Source organism: Cucurbita pepo, chromosome 14 (assembly GCF_057944985.1).
Source record: "Cucurbita pepo subsp. pepo isolate OVF chromosome 14, ASM5794498v1, whole genome shotgun sequence".
Lineage (NCBI taxonomy): Eukaryota > Viridiplantae > Streptophyta > Magnoliopsida > Cucurbitales > Cucurbitaceae > Cucurbita > Cucurbita pepo.
This window is the reverse complement of record NC_141811.1, coordinates 11,956,682-11,976,612: the sequence shown is the minus strand read 5'-3', so window position 1 is coordinate 11,976,612 and position 19,931 is coordinate 11,956,682. Positions and strand designations below refer to the sequence as shown.

General features: G+C 34.8%; 1 pseudogene; it reads right to left on the bottom strand.

Annotated features, from left to right (window-relative positions):
- Nucleotides 1-1,824: 1,824 nt before the first annotated feature.
- Nucleotides 1,825-3,028, bottom strand: LOC111810194 (AT-hook motif nuclear-localized protein 23 pseudogene; annotated as a pseudogene).
- Between the last annotated feature and the right edge of the window lie 16,903 nt (nucleotides 3,029-19,931).

The following is a 19,931-nucleotide window of genomic DNA, read 5'->3' as shown; positions in this document are numbered from 1 at the left end:
TCTTCTCATTCCTCGTACCAATGGCAATCGATAACTGTAATTTTTTTTTTTCGTTTTCCTCTTCGTTTTTTTGAGAAGATATGTGGGTTATATTTGATCCTATTAAATTTATATTTAGGAATGATCTTGAATTTGTATACAAATTTGATTACTATACGAGCATTTAATATTGACCGGAAGTTGAGACGATGAACCATTAATCATTAAAATTGATAATTGGTACCTTATCGGCTAAACTATGCTCGAATTGTTCATTTAACATATGTCTCATTTAAATAGTTTTAGTCAAAGTGAGCTGAGATCGAGAGTTCAAACCTTCTATACCTCACTTATTGTGTATGTAGCTTAACCGAGAAAAAAATTAATTAATTTAACAAAACAAACATGATTTAGTAGTACTTGACGTGTTATCTTTTGTCCAAGACTGAACGTTTAAGCTCTCAAACTCGAGTTACACCTAAAGAAATGTTTTTTAACTGTTCTTCATCAATTCGAATTATCTCAATCTAATTTATTTTTCTCAATAGCAATGGTTTTAGGTATTCAATTTGCTAAGTCAATTGTTTTTAAAAAGCATTTAAGCTTTGATAGTTAACTCATGTAACATTTATGCCCCAAATTTTGGTATTATCTACTTTGTTCTTCACATTCCAAAATATTTGGTATAATTGTAGTTAAATTTCATGAACAAAAATGTATAATTTTCGGAGAATTGATGGCTTTGTGAAGCGTTTATTTTCATCTTCACAACGTTTTGTAAAACAATTTTATTTTTTAGTTGCTGGGTTAGTAATCGAACCATCAACGTTTAAAACGACAATTATGTCTTATTTATTGAGCTATGCTCGAATTGATAAAAATATTTGTACCTTAATTACACGGGTACAAATTCAATATCAAGTCAAGTTTAAAATATTAAAACAAAAAAAACTTAAATAATAATGTAACGACCCAGATCCACCGCTAGCAGATATTGTCCTCTCTTTGGACTTTCTCTCTCGGGCTTCCCCTCAAGGCTTTAAAACACATCTGCTAGGGGAAGGTTTCCACACCCTTATAAGGGATGATTTGTTTCTCCCCAACCAATGTGGCACTTCACAAATAAGATCTCTCAACTACTAGATTACTTAAAAAAAAAAAAAAAATCTAATAAGTTAGTAAATTTTAGAAAACGTTAAAGAGTAGTGTACCGATTAGATATAAAATCGATTAGACAGTTTTAAAAGTTCATCAACCAGATGAACACAAATCGAAAAGTTCAGGGACTAAACGTGCAATTTAATAAATTTTAAAAAAACATATATTATAAAACAAACAAAGGGTTGGTTGATAAACAAGCTTATTTATATGGGAAATAGAAGAAAAACAACAACTCTTATCCAAATAATCCCTAGATTTAGCCATTATAGTTAAGAAATGAAAAAACCAAACAAATTAACTACTCTCATTCATTACAAAATTTAGAACATTTTTTTAACGTTGTTTCATTAATTTCCTCTTTCATCATTTACTTTCATTGGCTACCTATATTTGGGTAGCCTTAGTCTCTTCTTTTAACCTAAATATCACTAATTCAAGCTAAAGGAATCCAACATAAAGTGTAGATAGCTCTAATTTACATTTTACTTTTGTAGGTGTTACAAAAAAAAAAAAAAAAAAACACGACCAATTTTGTCAAAAACCAAACATAAATTTATAATTTGTGTTGTTCATGGAGACAAAACATAGGAGTTAGAGAAAGAAAAAACACAATCCCACACAATCCCATACAACAATATTATTCTATTAGTTTTTAGTTCAAAAAAATTAAACCCCAAATAAAAATTTGTAAAAAAGATTCAATCTTTAGCTGAAAAATCCACATATAATATAGAGAAATCTCTTTCTTGATCCATAGGAAATTGTTTCTTAGCTCTTTTACAAACACCCATTACATAATTACTTGAGAAAAGATTCCTAAGAAGAAGAATTAGAAGAAGAAATGTTCATATGAAAATTCAATGGCTTACCTTGATGGCTTCTTCTTGCTTTGATTTTTGATATCAAACCCTTAAATTTGGTCCAATTTTAAGGGTTTGAATGCTTTGTCAAAAGGGTGGAAGTTGAACATTTTGCATATGAAGTGGCAAATTCAAGAATGGAAGGCCTGAATTTGATGGGTCTTGAAATGGGTTAATGTTGTTGTTGTTACCCACTCCGCCGCCGCTGCCGCCGCCACCTCCGCCGCTGCCTGTCGGAGCTTGCTGCTGATCCTCCTCATCAAGTGGTAATCTTTCATACGCCACATTAGTAAAAGAAGCTGCAATCAAAATCACTGGCCCTGCCGCCGTTAATTCTCCGGCCACCGTCCCTCCCACCACTTGCCCTTGTCCTCCGGCGAGAAATATTGTCAAACTAGTGGCACCCGGTGGAGCAGGCGGCGGAAGAAACGATCCGGAGAGTGATAAAATCTCAAACCTCCCTTGAAGTGTTAGTACCGCCCCTGCCGACGCTGGCTGACGGAGGCCGACGTTGGTGACGTTTCCACTGCCGCTCAAAATACAGATCCCACGCTGCCGCCGGCGAGCATAGGCGGCGATGCAATCAAAGATGTCGCAGCCGCTGCCAACCTCTAAGATGTGGACACGTAGTGTGTTGGCGCTCTCTCGAGTGATGATTACTGGCGGCTTTGGCTTGTTTTTGGAACCTGGTGGCCGGCCGCGTGGGCGGCGGCCAACCACATCTCCCGGACCACCTAGGGTTTGGTGGGGGTCGTCGTCGTCGTCGTGGTCGCCGGAGGAGAAATGACCACCGCGATTTAGTGGATCATCTACACCCGTTTGAAGGTGATTTAGAAATCGGCTTCCTAAATCCAATCCAGCCATCAAAACATTCAAAAGAAAATTACCCCAAAAAAAAAAAACCCTTTTGAAAAATTAGATTTTTATGAAAACCCACAAAAAAAAAAATGGAAAATTAGATGGAATTGATGAAGAAAATGGAGGGTTTTTGATGATAAGAACAATGGTGGAGTAGAGAGAAAGAGAAGAGAAAATGGAGGAAGAAGCTCAAATCGCAGTCTATGAATATTTATATGCAAAAATCATTAATTGGTCCAAATTTTCTTTTAAATAAATCTTGTTTCTTATTGGTCTTCACGTCCTAATAACACTACTCTCACTTGTTGAGCGTGGAACAAACGCGATGATGTATATATATATATATATATATATATATGCTTCAAAGTAAAGTAGTGTTTTTGGGGTACTTTTCTTTTCTTCTCTCAAATTAGGGTTAGATTTGTAAGTGTGTGATGGGGCAATGTAACCAAATTAATTCTCATCCTTTCTTATTTGAAATGATAGCCATGATGATGAACTAAACAATTAGGGTTCAAACTTCGAAAATAGGTTGAGGGTCGTGATTATTGAAGTTAACAAGCTACGATTCAAAGCTACATTGCGTTTGCACCAATTTCTTCCTTATATTGGGGCTCGCTCGCATCTATTCCCACGGTTGAACGATAGAGAGCATATAGTTCTTTGTTTATCCCTAAATCATATGGTTTCTTATTGAATTCGCACCACCCTACGATGTTCATGACCAAGACCAATTGGATCTAATTGTGGGATATCTAAAAAGGTTTTGTTTGTGGTATTCTTTCTCTTCAGGTTAATCATATTAATCGAAAATTGAATCTTTCTTCTCTTCTTTTATGTGATTAGTTTTTTTTTTGGAGTACTCTGTTAATAGTTAAATTTATGGTTTTAAAAGAAAATTTTATTCTTTTTAGAAATGTAAGATCTGAATTATTGTGTGTCAATATAATATGTATTATCCACTTTGACCCGTTACGTATCGCTGTTAGCCTCACGATTTTAAAACGCATATGCTAGTGAGAAGTTTCCACACCCTTGTAAGAAATAGTTCGTTCCCTTCTCCAACCGATGCGGGGTCTCACAATCTACCCTTTAGAGGCTTAGGGTTATCGTATACAACCCGATGTCTGGCTCTGATACCATTTATTGCCCAAACCCACCTAACAAATATTGTCACCTTTCGCGAGTTACGTATCGTTCGTCAGTCTCATAATTTTAGAATGCGTATGCTACGAAGTGATTTTCATACTCTTATAAGAAATATTTCGTTCTCCTCTCCAACCGATGTGGAATCTAACCATTTTATAGGAATGTACGAATGTTTTTGTAGGGAACAAAGATGGCGTATGAAATGATTTTAATGAGATGTCATTCTTGGAACTTTGAGAGCTTTAGAGGCTAAACCCATGGTTTAGGGGAACAAGTTTGACCAAAAGCTTGGGTTTTTATTGAAACATGACAAGTGGGAGGTGGCTTTTTGTCTTGTTTCATCCTAGTGGCCATCTAGTGCTTGCCTTTCCCCAACTAATAACCCTCTTTGGATGCTTCTTTCTTCTCAAATTCAACCATCAAACCCTTAATTCCATGTTTTAGTTGCAACCCATTCAAATTAATTGATCTTATGCCATATCCAATCTTATCCCTAATGATTTTGTTTTGATTTTGGTGTTAAAAGACACCCTTTATCTAGCATGAAATGAAAATAGTAAATAGATATCAAAACCTCTCTCTATAGAACTCACGTTTTAAAATCTTGAACGGAAGCCTTTAAAGAGAAAGCCTAAAGATGACCATTTTTTTCCATCTAAAAGTCTTTACTTTTTAAACGCACACAATTATCGGAGCGAATCTCTCCATATAGGATGTTGTTTAGGGACAAACAAAGACATAAGTCGGTGAACATGTGATGCTCGAGTAAAGAAGGTGCAAGAATGAACCAAGACACACATCCGAATGACAGTAATCTCAAGGTGCATCTTTCTTTTCAGTGGCTCAATCATAAGAACTTCAAAATTAAGAATACTGATCTTGAAACAACTTTATGTTGGGTGATCTCCTAGAAATTTTTCTAAAAATCACGTGAGTGAGAATAAAACATGCTAAAACAACTCGTATAGGGTTGTGGGGATAATATTCACCCTTAGAAGTAATTCGAGACATGTAGATAACGTGGTCATGTCACAGGAGTATCAAAATCATCAAGTGCCGAATGATCTGTAATCTAAGGATGACGCGTTATTTCTAAATTAAAATTGTTAAAATCTAGATCTTATATCAAATAGCATTACAATCATACAAATGTTAATATATAACACATTACAAGTAATAAACTATAATGATAAGGGTCCCATAATTAAATAAAAAGAAGAATCAACCATTGGAAAATCTTGTTGAAAAAAAAAAAAAAAAAAAAACACTTAGATCTACTTAATATAAACGCAGAGTTAAATAATCTTAAATTTAGTACCATAAAGTATATGTCCGTACTCTAATTAATTTATTACATCTAATTGTGTTTTGGAATAATTTTAATATAAGATTAAAAAATTCTATTTTTTCTTTAATTAAAATATATTTACCCTTTTTTTAATGCATTTAATGATACTCGAAATGATACGTGTCTAGAGAATTTAGAATCGTTGCTATATTAGAAATGATAGGAGTGTTAAAAAAATTCGGTGATCGGATGCATCTGATCAACCACGAGTTAGGTTAGCAACTTATTTGAAGTGGGCTAGGTTCAAAATCAACCCTAATTTATGATATGGTCTCCGATAAACTCTTACAAATTTAAGCCTTTTTCGAGATCCAGATTTGGCATCTGATGGCTTCGACATTCCCTTATATCCCTTACGACATTGTCACGTTACTTACTCCTCGTTTCTTAGAGTGAAAACTATCCCCATAAACCAACACGAGTCCTTCCAACATCTACACTTAACCATAGGGTTCCTATGATTGAGACGAAAAGATGCATCTTACTGGTATATGTAGTGACTTTCTTAGCCATCCTATTTTTATAATCGCTCTCATTTAGATGTGGTATCGGTTCATTTATCTATCTCTCATTTACTCAGGTATCACATTTACAATAATTGAATCTAAATAACCCGACCACGTGAATTTTATGTTAATTATTAGTTAATTTTATATAATTTAAAACAAGTCTTCTATTACATAGGAGTTCTAATATTTTAAAATGTCCTTCATTAAATTTTTTTTTGACATATTAATTAATTTATACTTTACATCGATTATTTATTTAGCTTTCTTAAAGTAAATTGTTTTGAAAGTAATCCTCTTCCCATTCAATCATTGCAATCAATTTAAAAAATTAAAAAAAAAAACAAAAAAAAAAAAAACTATTAAAATAGGCGTAGTTTCGTCATTTCAATGATTAAAAATTAGAAAATTACTATCACAAATTGAGTTAGTATTTATTTACTAATTCGATAGTCAATGTTAGATGAACACGACTCTCCACAATGGTATGATATTATCGACTTTGAGTATAAGTTCTCATGGCTTTGATTTGTGTTTCCCTAAAAAGCCTCGTACCAATAGATAGTATTTCTTGATTATAAACCCACGATCATTCCCTAAATTAGCCGATGTGAGACTTTCTTAATGTACCAGCCGAGAATGATCATGAGTTTATAATCAATGAATACTATCTCTATTGGTACGAGGTCTTTTGGAGAAGCCCAAAATAAAGCTACGAGAGCTCATGCTCAAAGTGGACAATATCATACCATTGTGGAGAGTCGTGTTCATCTAATACAAGGTTCTAAATTTACTATTTTATTGGATGAAATTAAAAATTTGTGATTCAAAATGGGTAGAATCTAAATATAAATTAAGGATGATATTTAAGTTTTGTGAAAAAGGACAAGAACAGTTATTTTATTAAACAAGACATTCATGAGAATCAATTAAAGAAAATGACTTTTAGAAAAGAGTTAACCTTTTACCATCTTTTAAAAAGCCATTAACTTATGCTTCAACAACTTTCAATTCACTCATGATTCGTTTTAAATAAAATTAAATATTTTAATATACTTTAACCATTATTATAACACCCGAGTAAAAGAGGGGTTCATGAATGAACTAAAACTACATCCAAATGAGAACAATCCCGAAGATAAGGCGACTAAGAAAAACTTAAAGAAAATGAAAGCTGCTATCTATGGTTAAACGTGCTTGGAGCAATTCTATATTGAGTGACCTCTTGGAAATTTTCATATGATGCATGTAAGTGAGAACAAAGCATTTTAGAAGGACTCCAATTGGGTCGGTGAGAATAGTCTTCACTCTTAAAAGCGAAAAGTAAGTAACTTAACTATGTCGTGAAAGTATGCCGGAACTTGTCAAAATTTAGTGCAACTTATTACTAGATTGAATTAGACAAGACATTCGTAATCAGTTAACATTCGGAGAATATATTAGTTATGAAATATATCTTAAAAGTTAATATTTTTTCGTTTATGATTTGATTAGTAGTATATTTTATTTTATTCTCAAGATTTAGTTAGCTTATATTTTCCTTATGTGTAGGTATTAGTGAGTAGCTTGTATCCTATTTGAACGCAGTGAATATCAATGAAAGATTGAACCTTCGATCCCAATTCTATTTCTCATTCTTAACTTGTTTTCTTCGGTAATAATATTTCAGATCTATTCACACTTTTGAGAGATAGATATTGTGTCAGAACTATCACGTGCCGAATCCAAATTCTAATTTGAATCTTGGGCATGAATGATTATAACTACAGACTAAAGGACACGATTGAATTGGTGTGAAAACTTCGGCGCAAGAGCGCTCGATCAGTGAGCTATTACGCACTCTTTCAAGGGTGGCTGCTTCTAGGCAAACCTCCTGGCTGTCTCTGCACCCCTACCTCCTTTATCACTGAGCGGTCATTTAGGGGCCTTAGCTGGTGATCCGGGCTGTTTCCCTCTCGACGATGAAGCTTATCCCCCATCGTCTCACTGACCGACCTTGACCCCTGTTATTTTGAGATCATATCTAGTATTCAGAGTTTGCCTCGATTTGGTACCGCTCTCGCGGTCCGCACCGAACCAGTGCTTTACCCCTAGTGTTTGAAAATGATTAAAACCACGTTTATTATACTCAAAATCAACTTTAAAATGCTATTTTTCAGGGTATTAAAGATGATTAGAAGGATTAAACACAAATTAAGGAGTGATTTTGATCTATCTATAATTGCTCTAAGTTTGATGATATATAGATATGAGGAATGTGCATGCATCTAGGAAGTGAGAGAGAGAGAGTCACGTGCGGGGTGAGATGAGAAGATATGCATTTGCAGGGTGAGGTGTGAAAGGCGAAGGCAGCCTATAGCTGTCGGCCACAAGGCAAGGGAAGGCAAGGCAAGGCAAGGCAAGGCAAGGCAGGGCAAGACAAGGGCTCATTGGGAACTGTTCTTTCTCTCTCTGTCTGCGTGTGGGAGATTGAATTAGAGACGAAAGAGAGAAAGGTTCAGTCCCCTTGAATCCCGGGGGCTCCTTTAATGACACCTCCTTGCTTACCACCACTTTCTTTTGGGGAATGTATTGCCACTTCCCACCAATTAATGGTCCTTTTCTTTCTATTCTCTTTTTCATTTTGGTCCTTTTCTAGTCTTTTATACACGTTGGTCGGACAAGTGAACGAAACATTCATTACAATACTGTGTAAACTTCTCCTTAGTAGACGTGTTTCAAAAACTGTGAGATTGATGACAATACGTAACGGGTCAAAGCGGACAATATTGATTAACGGTGGGCTTGAGCTGTTACAAATGGTATCAAAGTCGGACATCATGCATTGTGCCAGTGAGGACGTTGACCCCTAAGTGGGTGAATTGTGAGATCCTACGTTGGGTAAAGAGGGAACAAAACATTCGTTCTAAGGGTGTGGAAACTTCTCTTCAGTGGATGCGTTTTACAATAACTGTTAGCGGTGGACAAGATGGGGGCGGAGAAGTATTTTCTGTCCTCGTCCCTATAAAATTCTCCACTTGCCACCAATTACCATTTTTTTTTCATTTCGGTCATTTTCTTTCAATTCTCTTTTCCACACATAATATTTTAAAAAACACACATTTTGGTCGTATATTACGTAAAGATTAAGTGTGAGATCCCATATCAGTTGAAAAGTGGAACGAACATTCAGATAAATGTGAGAAAATTTCTCCCTAGTACTGTAAGGCTGATGGTGATACGTAAGAAGCCAAAGCGAACAATATCTATTAGCGATGGGCTTAGGTTGTTACAAATGGTATCAAAGTCAAACACAGAGCAATGTGTCAGCGAGAACACTAAGCCCCCAAGAGGCTGGTGGATTGTGAGATCTCATATCAATTGGAGAAGAGAACAAAACATTTCTTACAAGGGTGTAGAAAACTTTTCCCAGATAGACATGTTTGAAAAATTGTGAGGCTGACGACGATACGTAACCAGCCAAAACGGACAATATCTACCAGGGAGAAGTTTTCACAGTATACAATTAAATTCAAACCTACATAATACTATGATATTCTCAACGTGCAATAGAATGGGGACGAAAAAGTATTTTCGATCTCTATCCCTATGAAATTCTCCATTTATTTTCACCCGAATTGAGATAGAATTTTACCGAATTAACCGAAAAAACTTTTTACCATAATAATAATAAAAAAAAACAAAGGTTAAAAAGTAAATATTAGGGAAGGGAAGAAAGTAAGATAGTATTTTATGTTGTGTTGTGTGAGTAGACTCGCGGGGAAGCGCGTGAGTTGCAAATGAATTGTTTTGATTGGACAGTCAACGGTCAGCAAACCATGGAAACAAGCTCTTCTCTCTCTACTGGATTAGGTAAAAGTTGAAGAGAGAGAGAGAGGGAGAGATGTTTAGTGTCGGAGATGTGTCCTTGAAAAGGCCCCCTCTGAAATTTATGGTACCCATACCCTTACTTTCTTCTCTCCATTGGATTGGATTGATAGCTCACTTATTATTATCTCATAAAAAGACAACCTCACGAGGGAACCCTAAACCCTTCAACCTTCCCTGACTTAAGAGTGTGTGCCCCAATCTCCCTTTCTTCTTGCTTCACCAACTCTCACCCTAACCATATCCTTCATGTCTACATCACATGTCAACTCTCCTTCTCTCTCTCTCTACCTAAACACATTTTGATTTAACAATCATTGGAGTGCTCGACCCTGTTTGAATTTTGAATTCTGATCCAAATCATTGATATGAAAGGTTACATGTGCTTGTGAAAAACCCTTCTTTGCGTTTAAGTTAAAAATAGCCCCAACACGTGTATTGTGAGATCCCACACTGATTGGAGAGAGGAACGAGTGTTAATGAGGATGTTGGGCCCTGAAAGGAGGTGGATTGTTAGATCCCACGTTTGTTGGAAAGGGAAACGAAACATTCTTTATAAGAGTCTGGAAATCTCTCTCTAGCATTTTAAAAACGTTGCAGGGAAGTCGGAAAGAAAAAGAAAAAAAAAAGACAATATTACACGTACTTGCAAAGTTTTCTATGACCCTGTAATTACATATGTCAATTTAATTAATGTTTTAAATACAAAGTTGAAAAATTGCGCAAGTATGTAACCGTTCAACTCCACCGCTAATAGATATTATCCACTATGTTACGGAAAGGTTTCTAAATTCTTATGAGAAATACTTGGTTCCCTTCTCTAACAAATGTGAGATCTCACAATCTATTTCCCTTGAGGACCCAATGTCCTTGTTAGTACACCGTTTGATGTCTGGTTCTAACACCATTTGTAATAGCCTAAACTCACCGCAATCATATATTATTTGCTTTGGCCCGTTGCGTATCATCGTCAGCCTCACGATTTTAAAACAAGTTTGTTAAGGAGAGGTTTTCACCCTGTTGCAAGGAATGTTCTTTCCTTCTCCAATCAATGTGAGATCTGATACAGTCACTCGGTGACAATTTTTCTAATAATTTCTCGACATAGAAGGCATGCCTTGGATATGTACGAAGGGTTGTTTCTTAAAAACAAAAAAGAAAAAAAGAACACAAACGGTCACTTTCTTGTCCCTTCATGATAATCTTAAGACAACCTTTAAGAATTGTCGAAGACAAAGATTAATATATTGAAGAGAGAGAGAGAGAGAGAAATGGGATTGAAATCTCTTTGCAACCTATTAATAAAACAATTGCAATATATTTTAATCTCAACATCACTTAATCGTGTAAACACAAGAAAATTCTACGACAGTCCACGCCCGCTACTAATGGTCATGTCCCATGAGATGCAGAAGAATGACGAGGTAGATGAAAAACAAACCTCGACTATTACTATCCAATTAAAAAGAAAAAGAAAACCCCAAATTTTCTATGGAAAGCTAAGGTAATCCTCTTTCCAAAGTATAAACCAGTACATCCGTTGTAGATTGGAACAAAACATTCTTTATCAGGGTATGGAAACCTCTCCCTAGTAGATGCGTTTTAAAATCGTGAGGTTAACAACTATACGTAAAGAGCTCAAGCGGACAATATCTACTCGGTGGGCTTGAGCTGTTACAAATGGTATTAGAGCCAACATACCTTGTAAGAGTGTGAAAAGTTATGGAGCCTGATACTTATTTATAGCTTGGTCAACGGTTATATCCGGTAAAGCTATATTTAGTTTACTATATATAGCTAGTACATACTTGAAGTCATCCATAAAAATCCTTTTAGCCAGAGTTCTAGTTGCAATTTCTCTATCCTGTTCTTTGTGTTCATCCAGATCGAGCATGTGCGTTGTTGTGCGATCCTAACAACTGGTATCAGAACTAACGACTGATATCGATCCTAACAAAAACCTCTCACTAATAGACACGTTTTTAAAATTGTGAAGCTTACGATCATGTTTGTTGGAAATTATTTATCATCAAATAATTGCATATGTAAACTTTTGTCGATTAGGGAAATTTAAAATATTTAATTAATTGCAAGTTGTTAAAAAAAAAAATAGTTTAATTTGTCTAATTTGACTTTGCTCAAATAATTGAGAGGCCACGAGAGGTTTGTTCTTTCAATTAATCCCTTGGAAGACCAATTAAAAGCGGCTAATTTGTCATTATGAATGTAATTAAAAAAAAACCAATAAGTTAACAACAATTTGGCCTTGTCCATGACAACATCAATTTAGTTAATTATGGTATATGGGTTGGTTGAATCATTAACCTCGAAACTAGGACGAATCAGGACGGACGTAGGGCTCCATGTCGAGGACACGAATCAGGATTTGGAATTCAAATTGATACGTGATGGCTTTGACATTTTTTTATATCTCCTACGACATAACTGTGTTACCATTACTCACTTTTCTTAAAGTGTTTTTGTGGGTGAAGACTACTCCCAGAGAAAATTTTCAAGAGATCGACCTATGCTCAGAAAGAGGTCTATAACGATCCATACCCAGAATTCGAAATTTTGATTCAGCATCTGATGGTTCTTACATTTCCATGAATCCCGTGCGACATGGTCATGTTACCTATTTCTTGTTTTTAAGAGTGAAGATTATCCCCACAAACCAACACGAGTCCTAGGATGCTTTGCTCTCACGCACATGCATCAGATGACTTTACATCATCAGATGACTTTACGTGATGGCTCTGACATTTTTCTATATCTCTTGCGACATGATCGTGTTACCATTACCCACTTTTCTTGAAGCGTTTTTGAGGGTGAATACTATCTCCTTCCAAAGAAAATTTTCAAGAGATCAATAACGACCCATGCTCAGAATTCAAAATACGTGATTCTGGGAAATGAAATGTTTCTGAGGGTGATATCTCTCACAAACCACTCACTCACATGCTTTTCGAAAATTTTCAAGAGGCCTATAACGATCCATACCCAGGATTCAAAATCCGGATTCAACATCGGATGGTTCTTACATTTCCTAATCCCCTGCGACATCGTCATGTTACCTATTCCTTGTTTTAAGAGTGAAGATTATCCTCACAAACAACACCGGTCTTCCTAGCAAAACACACTTAATTATAGAGTTTCTATGATTGAGCCACCAAAAAAGAAGGCAGTGACTTTTAATTCTTTTAACCCTTTTCTAGTCATCTCATCCTCAAGATCGCTCTCACTCGGATGCGTCCGTAGTTCATTCATGTACTCCTCTTTTAAAAAGGCCGATCTTTGGCCATAATTAATAATTAAATATCTATTTAATTGTTTAATTTACATTTTCAAATGTATATGTATAACTATATCATTTATATTAAAGAAAACCTTTGTATTTGACCAACTCAAGTCTCAAATATTAAAAAAATAAAAAATAAAAAAATAAAAAAAAGGCAAAATTTTCAACAAAAATCATAATATCACTTTTGGGACTCTTTTTTAATTTTAAGATTATTATGAAGAATTAAATATATAAATTTATTTTATATGTTTAAATAAATGAATAAATAAATAAAAGGGCAGAAAGCTATTTATTAGTTTAAATTATAAAAGTAACATGTAATTCCCTTTACTTTTCATTAACAATAAATTTAAAAATAGTATATATCCTGAACTTTATAATATAATTGACATGAGAGGATTAAATGCATTATTATAGCTTATATATATATTTAATATATGGTCAAAATATCTATTTAATGAGGAAGTGATTATATTATTTTTTTTTTCTTTTCCAATAAAAGTTGTAGGATCCCAGTAAATCTTCATAGATATTGTAAAATATTAAGTTTGGCCTTAGATATTGTTTTATATCAATCTAGACTTAAATTAACATATGATAGGACTATAATTTAAATAAATAAAAGGTACTCATTAACAAATAAATAAACATTTGAAAATTACTTCACTCTATTGCCATTGGTAATTATAACTAAAGTTACTTTCTTTTGTCCTGTAAATAATTGACAATAAGTTACTTTATGAGTTAAAAGTTATACTTTTAAGGGAAAATGTGGTAAATATCGTAAACGACGTGGATTGTTATCAACCATGTAAAATTCAAGTAAACGAGGAATACATAAATGAACAGAGACTACTTCTGAATCACAGTGATATTGAAGATATGATGGTTAAGAAATGTCGTTGCTACACATTCTAAAAATGTGCACCATTAACATGTTTGATTTTGAGTAATCTTAGGTTGCACGGCCCCTTGGAAATCATCCTATGAAGTATGTAAGTGAGAAGAAAACAGTTAAAGAGAACCCGTGTTGATCTGTGAGTGTTATATGGTCACGTTACTTACTCCTTATTTCTAAGAGACTAGCACGAGTCTTTCTAGCATGTTTTGTTCTCGTTCAATGCATCTTAGAACAATTTTAAGATCATTCAACATAAAATTGCTCCTATCATCAGACATCTCAATTAGATGTAGTCTCAATTCATTCATGTATCCCTCATTTACTCGGGTGTCACATTCACATCCATGGATGATAAGAAATCAAACCACGACTTCAATTTAGGAGAAGAACCCTGTAGTCCGATTTGTTTTTCACCACCAAATTCATGAGAAGTTGCTCGTGTTGCCAACAATTCCCGATCGAGTTGTTGTTTTGATATGAAAGAGTTGATAATATGATTTTGAAAGGCCAAAAGATATGTCATTTCTTGAAGCAATAGGTAAGATATTAACTTTTACTACATATTTTTTCAAATAACTTGCAATTTTCAAGTGTCAAAACCCAACCAATACCCTCTTTTCAAAACCAACGTAAAGACAATCTATTTTGGATTAGGTTAGCTATAAAGTCAAGTCATAAGAGTAAGTTGATATGAATTTTCAATTTTATGGATATACATGTCATGTCATTAATTTTATAAAACATAATAAATTTGTGTTCGATGACTACACATTTATCCTTGAATGCGTCGGGTATAGTTCACTTCTCCACCATTTTTATAACCGTCATCTGTATTCTGTGCAGGTGTATTCACACACCCTAAGTGCACGAGAGAGAAATTAGTTTGAGGGAACGTGACGTCAAGTGAAGATTGAGGGAAGTAGAGAAAAATTTCTTTCACGAATATTTAGAATGTATAACTTAGGAAACGAAAAAAAGGGTCAATACTAAAACTAGAGGCATGACTATTTGTTCACCAAACCCTAACCCAACATGCCACTTTCTCTAGGCTCTTATCCGTTAACCGCTCATATCTTATCTGTAGTTGGTAGCGATAAAAAGTCTGAAATTATGTATTTCAATTTTTAAATGACTAGTTTACGAGGTCATATGAATTAAATATGAACTCTAAAAACATGAGAATTTCAACATTTTTTTAGTAGCACGTGTCCTTCCCAACTTGCTATCATCAACGTCAGCGGTGTATTTCTAACTTATAATATTTATTTTTAATGCTACTAGAAATATAATGAATTCACTAAAAAAACCTTATCCAAATTAAGGAGAAATACATAAATAAATCACGATTAAGAGCAATTTGAAAATAGGATAATTAAGAAAAACTTAAAAAATTAGAAAGTTATTATAAACGTGTTTCCCGGTAGCAATTTTATATTGGGTGACCTCCTAAAATTTTTCTTAGTAAGCATGTGAGCGAAGACAAAATATGTGGCGTGTTCGTTTATGGTGATAATCTTCACTCTTAGAAGTAAGGAATAAATGATCATGGCACAAAAAAAATGCTAGTACGATCAGATACCAACTTCAAATTTCGACTCTTGATCCAATTATTGGACATGGGTCATTACACAAAGTTACATACTCGTTTTAATTCATGTTTTTGGCGTTCTTTCGCAATCCTTCACACGAAATTTCACTCTCGTCTGTCTCGAGCGACACTAAATTTTATTCGTTTATTGTTTGTATCATCGAATCACATATTATACAAACGCAGACTTTCCAACCCTAAACTTCTCAACTTAGATTCAGTAGCATAAACGATAAGCCAAACATGTAGGTTAGAGATTTAATATTGGAACAAATTTCCACAAATTACCACAAATTATATATAATCAACAAGTTTGACTTGGGAAATAATGAATTGAAGAACATGAACCAAAAATTGTTCCTGGTTTCATTCAAAGCTGGTGGGTTTGAAAACACGACAAAACAATGAAAACCCATCATGGTGGGGTATTAGATTCGTATGGTGTTTAAAATCTTAATTAATCAGAAATTATTATTATTAAAATAAAGTAAGGTGGTGGTGGTGGTGGTGGGTTTTTTTTTCTTCCCCCAAAGAAAGTGCAATTTAAAAGCAACCCACGTGGCTGATAACGATCGAGTTGTCGTTTTTATGGAGCATGTGGAACAGCCTGTAATCTCCTCCATTAATGGTGTTCCAACTTGCAGAGAAGACGATGTGTCCGTACATTAAATTATGTATTTTCTTCGACCATTCATCTCTCTCTCTCTATCTACTATTGGTGCTCTCGAGAAACCCCTTTTCTTTTAACCCTACTTTTTTACTTCTTCATTGTGAATATTGTTTGATGGGAACCACAAAAATGGTGTGCCAAAAATAAGAACATGTAATGTCCAAACATTTGGTGATATTGTAACCCTATTACCTTGGGTGTAGTCGAGATTCTGGATGGATTGTGATATCTCGCGTTGGTTGGAAAAAAATCGAAGCATTGGTGTTGGAATCTCTCCCTATCAAACGCTTTTGAAATTGTGAGCTTGATAGCGATACGTAATGGGTCAAAGTGGAGGATATCTGTTTGCGGTGGGCTTGAATTGTTATAAATTGTATCAAAGCTATCCCCGAGAGGAGTGGATTTGATATCTTATATTGGGTTGAGAGGAGAACCGAAATATTTCTCACAAGGGTGTGAACTTTTTTTTAAATCGTAAGACTGACGATGATGGTCAAAACACACAATATCTACTGATGGGCTTGGTCAGATAGTTGAGAAGACAAAACTCATTCAAGAGTGTACTTGAATTTGAAAAATCTCTTAGACCATCTCGAAATATTAGGTTAGTTGGGTTGGTGACCCAAACAACTCGAATAGAGTTCACAACTCAGCTCTAGGTTAGATTGTCGAGTTGTTTTTTTTTTAATTATTTAATAAAATCTTAATTGTCCCCAATTATTCAAATATCAAATGTTCACACGTCACAATGCACCAATATTTAAGGTTGAAATTCATGAGATATGATTTTCATCAATTTTTAGTAACATATTTGATGTCTTAGAAGAATAGATATAATCTTTTCTCGTATATTTTAAATCATTGAAACACGATCAGATAGAATACATTGAAACATAATTTAACACGTCATATCAAATTTCTTGTCGAGAGGACTCAAAATATCTTGGACCAAATGACACCAACCAAACAATAGAATTTTGGAAGTTTAAGAATTAAGAGGGAAAGAACAATGAAGTATGGGATAGAAGTTCATTGTCATATTGCTCAAGTAGACAATGCATACTTGCTTTTTAGGCCTCACATGGCTGCCTTGATATCACCATGCATATCACTATTTCTTTCGTTTTAATATCATTTTGGTTCTTATACTAAGAATTTTTGTTCATTGCACGCCAATTTTAGTCCTTGAAAAAGTTAACATGTCGCTTCATTCACTAAATTTCTTAAAATATAACCCTAAATCTGTATTGAAATTTTGTAAATAGGGATAAATACGATCACGTTTTAAAGGTACCAAGGACTCAAACGAATACTTTACAAATACATACACAAGTTAAAGAACATAAACTAAATTGAACGTTTTTAAAGTACAGGAACAAAAATGAACGAAAGGAGCCGAAAGTTTAGGGACCCGATAATATTTAAACCTATTTCTTTTGCTTTTCCCAACATTTAGATTCAATACTTTTTGAATTAAGTATAGCCCTTCTCCTCCTAGGGTTAGAAAAAGGTTGGATTATTCCTTTCTTAAAGGAGCCACTTGGGGTAATGATCACAATCTTCCCTTCCATTTTTATGTTTTAAGTTTTTCGATTTTCTTAGTTAGTAAGAAAGCTTTGATCATTTGGGATCAAATATAAGAACATCTAAGTCAAGAGCTAGCCCATCATCATTCGAGGGCCAGCCCATCAGCCACATAAATTACAACGTGTTACTTGATTTTAATAATACCGGTTAGCGATGGGCTTGGGCTTGTGCTGTTACAGGCTACCATGGGTAAGGGCCAAATTGGACTGGAGTAGAGTGAAATTTGAGCCCAAGGCCCAAATTTATATGCTCGACCTCGACCAAGATGGAGCTACCACGAGTAAACCTGAAATGTTTCCAAAATATTGATTTAGGAGCTTTAAGTTAAATTTCCTAAAAATAATTCGTTATGGAGTAACGGAAAGGAAGTTCATCCTTCATTCTCTAAATCCTAAACTTGTTGAACTCATCCTCTCTAACTTAAGCATCGGAGTGTGTATGACAAGCAAATCTTAATGTTGAAACACACACAAATCAAATATGTAGCTTTGTCGGGATTTAAATTTTTAGAAAGTGGTGAAAAAAATCAAAACTTTACATACATAACTTAATTCGTCATCTAAAACAAATATATATCTTAAACAAGCTATCAGGTCAATAGTGTAGATTTTACATCACTTTTATTTTATTATGTAGTTCTAATATTTTTACAAATTGATTTCCATTTAGGAGTTCCAAATTTCAATGCTCCCCTCCTTCGATCCAAAGCCATTTGAATTCGAAAGCAATCTAAACAAAAAATCGAAGAACCATCATATCTATCATTGACCCTGTGACTAGGGTAGAGCTAGTTGGAGAGACAATATCTAGCTTTTGTCTGCATCCGTGGTTGATCCACCACCGAAAGTAGAGGAAGCTAACCGAGTTGACTAAGATTAAGTTGTTTACTTCAAGAACAAAAAAAGATGTTTGTCTACTCCCATGAATTTGAAATGAGGATGAGTTTTATACTTTCAGATTTGAACATTATATTTATGATTTAAAATCTCTTTCGATCCAAATTAACATTCTCACTATAAAGTTTTTACGTTTTTATCACTTCTACTTGGCAATTTCTTTTAATACACGTAGTAATAGTCTAATCAAATTATAGAAGTCAGATCGTTATGCTTATTATTATTTTTTAAATCAAATAGTTATTAGATGAGACCGAAAATGTGAATTTGTTGGATTTAATACCATTCTTTGACTATACCATTTAAGAATTAATCATGTGGGCTAGAGAGGATTGGGTGATTGAGATGGTTGGAAAAAGGCAACATTATTGGGAATGTTAGGTCAAGATCAATCAATGCATGGGGTTCAACATCCAAATGCCCAATTTTTTTTTTTCTTTTCATTTAATTTCATCATTATCTTCATCTTCTTATATGCTTTTTTTTAGCCCCTAAATTCTTTTTGAATGAATCCCATTTTTTAAATTTATCATATTTTTTTGATCATGTACAAGTATAACATTTTCTAGCTCACTAACTATTTGAGTTTGAATAGAAAATTAAGGATGATATAACTAGATCAAGATGATGGAAGAAGACAGAGAAAAGGACGTTCCGAAATACACCTATTTTAATAGCAACTACCCTTAAGCCACTCGAAAGTTGTCATTGTATACTCTCGCAGGTCAACCGGCGGTGGGAAAGTAGGACACTCGACTAAATTTATCAGCAATGAATTCTCCATACATCTCAAGATGTGGTATTCTTGTAACGACCCAGATCCACCGCTAGCAGATATTGTCCTCTTTTTGTCCTCTTTGTGCTTTCCCTACTCGCCCTCAAGGCTTTAAAACGCGTCTGCTAGGGGAAGGTTTCCACACCCTTATAAATGGTGGTTTGTTCTCCTCCCCAACCAACGTGGGACATCACAATCCACCCCCCTTCGGGGCCCAGCGTCCTCGCTAGCACTCTTTCCTTCCTCCAATCGATGTGGACCACCCCCAAATCCACCCCCCTTTGGGGCCCAGCGTCCTTACTGGCACACCGCCTCGTGTCTACCCCCCTTCGGGGAACAGCGAGAAGGCTGGCACATCGTCCGGAGTCTGGCTCTGATACCATTTGTAACGACCCAGATCCACCGCTAGCAGATATTGTCCTCTTTGGGCTTTCCCTTTTGGGCTCGCCCTCAAGGCTTTAAAACGCGTCTGCTAGGGGAAGGTT